The following is a 6,282-nucleotide window of genomic DNA, read 5'->3' as shown; positions in this document are numbered from 1 at the left end:
CCCACACCCTCTGGGCTTGCCCTGTGTGCGTCTTGTTGGCTCAGCCTGAGGGTGGGGCCCCACAGCCCTTAGGGTCCGGAGGTGGGATGGGCCACGTGGATCTGGAAAAGGAAACAAAAAGAGGAATACAAATTGTGCCAGGGTGGGGTAAAGCCGCCCGAGGGCCAGGGCTAGTCGCCTGGCACTGGAGCCTTCACGTTGATCGGCGTAGGGGAAAAGGAAGGCTCACTCCTCCCACTCTCCCCTTTACAAGCTCCTCTCACCTCTTCCGGAGGTCACACCTGCCCTCCACTTTCAAACACCATGGTGCCTCCTCCCCTGAGGTCCCAGCCCCATCCTCGATCACCTCCTGCTCCTCCTGGTTCACACTCCAGACAGCCTATTCCTCACTCACCGCCTTCTCCCCCATCCCTCCCAAGCCGCGACTCTGGCCTCTGCAATCAGCCAGGCCTCACATAGTAGCCTCGGCCGTCATGCTCCCCGGGCCTGGGTTTTCCATCAACGCCAAGAGAAAATACGGTGGGGGAGGAACACCAGTTGGGTTCCTTAACTGACCACCGAGGCGCCCTTAGGGGCTGCGGCTGCTGGCTTCAGCCGGGCAGGGATGTTGCCGTCCATCTGTCCGTCCGACCGTCGGTTTCTCCGATCTCAGCCGCAGCTGCCCCCCTCCCTCGGGCCGCTGCATTCATTAAGTTCTGTCTAGACAGAGGCGAGGCCGACGGCCCCTTATCGGCCCCTGGCATCACCTGCAAGCGAGACCCCCGGGAGTCCCGCGCCCCCCACGAGCACTGGGCCGTGGCCGCCTGCCGAGGCTCGGCTTGCTTTCCTGCCCCGGCATGGGAGCCGCGGGACGCGAGGGCCTGAGGCTGCCTAGTCCAGCCCAGTCGGTGTGACATTTCAAACTCGCGGCTTGGGTTCTCAGGGGTGGCCGGCGCTGAGCTCAAGGAGCCGCGGGTGGGGGTGAGGGCTCGAAGCTCCGGCGACCCTGCCCCGGGCCTGGCCTAGTTCAGGCTCTCCCAGCCACTAAAGTTAACCCTTTGGGGCCAATGTTTTCCGTGCGCCGGAGCAGCCGTGAGGACAGGGTGCTCCTAGAGGAGGGGATGCGGCTGGGCAGCGTCGCGGCTAGGGGCAGCAGCCCCTGCCTGCCTAGAAGCCGGGGCCCAGGAGGCTATCCGGAAGATACAGCACAAATCTTTTTTCTTTTTCCTTTCTTCCCTTCTTTTTCCCTTTTTCTCTTTCCTATTGTCTTTTCATTTTTACTCTGGTGCAGACCTCTCTGCACATAGTAAACACAATTGCTTTTTCCTTAAATCTCTCATTTTCTCTTTCATTCTTTCCCTTCTCTCTTTCTTCCCCCCCCTTTTTTAATATGAAAGCTTGTTGGAGAAGATTTAAAGAAAGGATGAGGTGGGAAGGAGATCTAAGTCAATTTTTTTTAAACTTCCTGAAAGTCAAGGTGACGCTAGTGAAAGAATTAAAGTGAACATTCTCCCTTCTTTAGGATTTAGGAAATGGTGCTGCAAACTCAAAGATAAGGAAAAAGATATGCAGGGTTAATGAGGACCAGCTTTACCTTCTGAACTACCCAGATGCGGTTTTAATAAACAGGGCTGGGTTCTGTGAGGCATCTTTTTCCTTAACTGAGACCATTCCCTTCTAACAGAAATACAGACCATCTCTTCTTACCCTTTGGGCTGGACCACTGGATAGAGGGGCTAAAGTTCAGGGGAGTCAGATTTTCGTTTTGGGGCCTTTCATACTATGGGCAATTAAAGCTCTGTCAGTCTTTTTTTTCCTCCCCTTTCTACCTTTCTAAATCAAAGTTTGGAATAAATAGTATAATAGATGTCGATTCTCAGAAATTTTGATTTGCACTGCAGTATTGCTGTTCTGTGAATGGAAACATCTCGACGCACATGCAGATTTCTGCCTTATCAGCTTAAAACTGAATTCCTCTTTGCTATTTGGACACATGTACGAACAAGCGTAAGTTTTGGAAATCAGGAAATAACCTGGCCAAAGTCAGTAGTAACTCTGTCTTAGCGTCCTAGTAGCTGTACCACAGCATTTAACATCACATTCTTGTTTCTTTGCAATTGGTGTTTCTGTGGGAGGCAAGAGAAAGCTTCTCTTTCAGTGTGGGTTGCCAAGGAAAGGGTTTGACTCTGATAAGACCTTTTTACAACAGTCCCTAGTGGGGTGTCAGATCTATGGTTAGGGAGTTGCAGCAATAAGGAATATCAATCTTGAAACATTTTCTGTAATACAGGAGGGATTTCCCTGTAAATTAAATTACCTATGCAATTACAAGGAGAGGCTTTTATGCTTACTGAAGTGAGATACCCATTCCCACAGTAAAAACTCAAGCTAATAAAGAAGGTCATAGGGTAGAAGGGAGTTATTTAGACTTTAATGTTTAGAGACTTTAATGTTAGAGTGAGTGAGATTAAAAACAAAATCTACATAGCTCCATGTCATCTTTGTGGGAGAGAGATTTTACAGAGGAAAAAAAAAAGGTTGCAGGAATGACCACATGAAGTTTGCAATTTTGGGGAAATAAAAGTAAAAGAAAAATTCATTTCTGGAAACACCTGAAAAGCTTCAGGGACCAGTAGAATTGTAATCAGCCTGCCTTTTTGTGTGTAGAGAAGAAATGAAGTCCAGGAAGGCAGTCCATCAGTAAGCCTCTTTGGAGTCTTTACTATGAACCAGGCACTGTGGGCTAAATGCTGGGGTTATAGAGCAGCAAATACTGTCTTGCTCGGGGAGATGGTCTGGCTTTGGGAAGTCGCTGAGATGCTTCCATTACTACATGGAAGAAAGCTCGGATGAATGAATTGCTGCACGTTTAGTCATTTTAGCTAGCCTGCAAGGCGTTTGCCAGCGTACAGGAGATGTTAGGGGTAAATGAGCGCACGTTTGCAGAGAGGTGTCAGATTGGTAACCTGAAAATGGGTAAATTGGAAATCAAAGTTTACCAAGGAAAAGGATTGCGGGTGTTTTTTTTAAGTCAAAACTTACAGGGTAGACAGACTCTCTCTCTCTCAAGCTGGTGAGGTGAAATAAGACTGCGGAGAGACTGGGACCCTTGGGCAATGGTGACTCTTCATGAAAATATAGGTTAATGGGGACAAATGAAAAGTAACAAGTCTGGAAGTCAAGGAACCAAAAGAGAAAGAAGAAACGCTAGAGGGTCGAGGAAGAGATGGGGAATTAGGAAACTTTGCTAAGAATAATTTAAAATACTGTTAGACAAGAGGACAAATCCGTTCTGTAGAACGGATCCCCCCTCCCCAACAAAACGAAAGCTCCTTGAGGACAGGGCCTGCTTCTTCTACTGGTCTCGGGATCTTCAGAACCTCGAACTGCGCGAGGCACAAAGTAGGCGCTTAAAAATACTTTTGAGGGGCAGCTAGGTGGCAGAGTGGATAGATCTCCGGCCTTGGAGTCAGAAAGACCTGAGTTCAATTCCGGCCTCAGACACTTGACACTTACTAGCTGTGTGACGCTGGGCAAGTCACTTAACCCCGATTGCCTCACCAAAAAGAAAAAAAATACTTGTGGAATTGACCGCAAACATAAGGGAGAGTGACTCGAAGAAAAAGAGAGGCGCAGTCTCTGCATCCGCAGCCAGCTAAACTCCTTTGTTCATTGCTCTTTTTTTCCGCCAGAAGCTATAAGACCTAGGTGAGGATTACCTGAAAGGGGAGGTGGCGGTGGTGAAGGGATATGCTGGATAAAGAGAAACAGACGTACGAGAGATGGGGAAGTGAGGATGAGAAGTGGGGAGTGGGGGGAGGAAGAGAGAGAGAGAGAGAGAGAGAGAGAGAGAGAGAGAGAGAGAGAGAGAGAGAGAGAGAGAGAGAGAGAGAGAGAGAGAGAGAGGAGTGGGAATAAGGGTGGTCGGGGCCAGGCAGCGCGCAATTGCTAGATTAATGTAGCCCAAGGGCTTCAGCTAGGTGAAAGAAGTCCTGGACGAAGTGACAGGGACGAGGTCGGCAGGCAGACAGGTTTTATGGGCGAGGGCAGAGGAGTGAGCGAGGTGGTGACAGGCAGAGCCAGCCGAAGGGCAGACTCCCACAGAAGAGAGGGTGACCGGGCCTGCCGAAGGAGGTTCTCAGCTGTCTCTGGGGCAGGTCCGCTGGGCACCCCCGCCCCATCCCATCGGGGCAGGGAGGGGATCAGGGCTTTGGGGCTCCCAGGTACCGGCCAAACGGCTGCGGAGGCAGGTTTGGGCAGGAAAGGACGGAGGGCAAAGGCGGTCTCTTGGCCATGGATGACCACCCCCCACCCTCCTTTGGAGCTCGCTTTCTCTGCCCAGGGAGAACCCTCCACTGCCCGCGGACTGTGGCCAGGGCGGAGTAGAAATGGGTCATTCCCCGGGCAGGTCCGCGCCGGGGCTTCTTGGAGGTCAGCGCGCCCCGGACATGCCCGGCCTTCGCTGCAGTCCTGACCTCCAGAACGTGCCGGACGAAAGGATGGAGTGACAGCAGTCGGACCCTCAGTTCTGGGAGGTGGGGATCGCGTCTCGTCAGACCTCTCCCACGGAGCCCGGAGTCCCGGCCTGGGCACAGAGGATTACGGGGGGGACCAGCGGAGCCCCGGTGTGGGGGAGACCACCGAGCCTAAGGCCTAGATTGAAACAAGATGCGGCGACCAGCTCGGCGCTCACCTGGCCCCCGGCCCCCGGGAATGTCTCGGAGTCGTAAAAGGGAACAGCGCGCCGCGCCGGGGAATTTAAATCACATCTGCCGGGGTCGGAGAGGAGGGGCCCGTGGGAGGAAGGGAGGGAGGGAGGGAGGCAGGCAGGGGGAAAGGTGGGCCAGCCCTGCGCCCCCCAAGGGCGTGGGGGCGGCGACGGCTCGGGCCAAGGGCGGTCCGTCGTGCCCTCGGCACACTCCCCACGGAAAGAGTCCTTGGGAGCGGCGCACGTCGGTGGCCGGGAGCTCCCCTCCAACCCCGCGGACCCTTGACGGCGAGAGGGAAAGAGAGGACTCTTCCGTGGTCATTTCAATTAAATGTTTAATTGCAAATCCTGGTCTGGTTTCTGGGAGGTTAATCACAACTGTCTTAATTATTTATGGCTTTTTGGCAAAACCCTGACCAGATAAGAAATATATTCTATTGTGAAACGTCTCGCAGGAAATCTTATAAATATTTGATTCTGCCTTTCCCTCCGAAGGGTTCCGCATCCTCTCTCTTCGAAGGCGCAGGGCAAGGTTCGGGAAATCCTCCGAGCGCTTCGGGCCAGCGCTCCGCTCGCCCAGGACGTCAGTTAGTTTAGTGAGCCCCTCCCGGGCCAGGGGATTGCTGGCACCTGCCTCGAGGCTCACAACCTCCCCGACGGTCACATCCCTCCAAGGCCGGCCCATCTGGTGGCCAGTGGCCGCCCTACCTTCTCCCAAACCCAGGGCTATAATAACCCGAGAGGCGGGAATCCCCAAGTGGGAAACGAGCGGAGACTCATGCCAGGGAGCGGCCCCGGGATCTGCCCTTGTGACCAGAGGTGACGGGTTTGTGCCAGCCTTTGGGGCCAGCTCAAAGAGCTGAGGCGCCCGCTCGGACGTCTTGCCCAAGGCTGTAAAAAGCTCCGACTTGGCTCCCTCAACCTCCTCTCTTCGGGTGCTGTTTACCCAGGAATGGGGCCACCCTTCTCCCAGTCGGTGCCCGTCCCTGCTTAGGGCCCATAGGAAGGAAAGGGGTCGAAAAGCTACTTTTTCCTTTTTAACAGAATAGGTGAGCTTCGAGGACCCTCCAACCCCTTCATTTTTAGCACCAGGAAGCAGAAGGAGAAGGGACCTGAAAAGAAACCTAGGTCAGAATGGGAGATCATTGTTTGAGAAGTGGCCGATCCCGGCGCTCCAGTTTCTCAGACTACCTGGAGCTCAGCACATTTCTGCTCGGTCCTGCTGCCTAAAGCTTGTAACAAAATGCATCCCAGGGGCTTTATGCGAGCCCCCTCCCTGGATCATCGAGATCATGCGACCCACGGCAGGCCAGCTGCCCCCAGCCCCAGTGCTCCCGAGGCAGTGAGCATTTAAAAACGCTTCCACCCAACTTCTAAATCAACCAACCAACCAGGACTTATTAATTTAAAAAAAGAGCCGGCTCGGTGAGTCCTAACACTGTTGGGATCAAGTACCTGGCCCTCTTCCCTCCACCTCACTTTCTTTTCCCATAAGAAAAGTCTGTATTTCTGACAAGAATCCCAAACTTCAAATGTTGCTGCGGAGACCACCTGCTAATTGTCGGGGGGAAACTTCATGTTTAGTGTGCCAAATA

The sequence above is a fragment of the Phascolarctos cinereus genome, unplaced genomic scaffold (genome assembly GCF_003287225.1).
Source record: "Phascolarctos cinereus isolate Bilbo 61053 unplaced genomic scaffold, phaCin_HiC Scaffold_3;HRSCAF=262, whole genome shotgun sequence".
NCBI classification, from domain to species: domain Eukaryota; kingdom Metazoa; phylum Chordata; class Mammalia; order Diprotodontia; family Phascolarctidae; genus Phascolarctos; species Phascolarctos cinereus.
The sequence above is the reverse complement of the archived record's forward strand: the minus strand, read 5'-3'. Positions refer to the sequence as shown.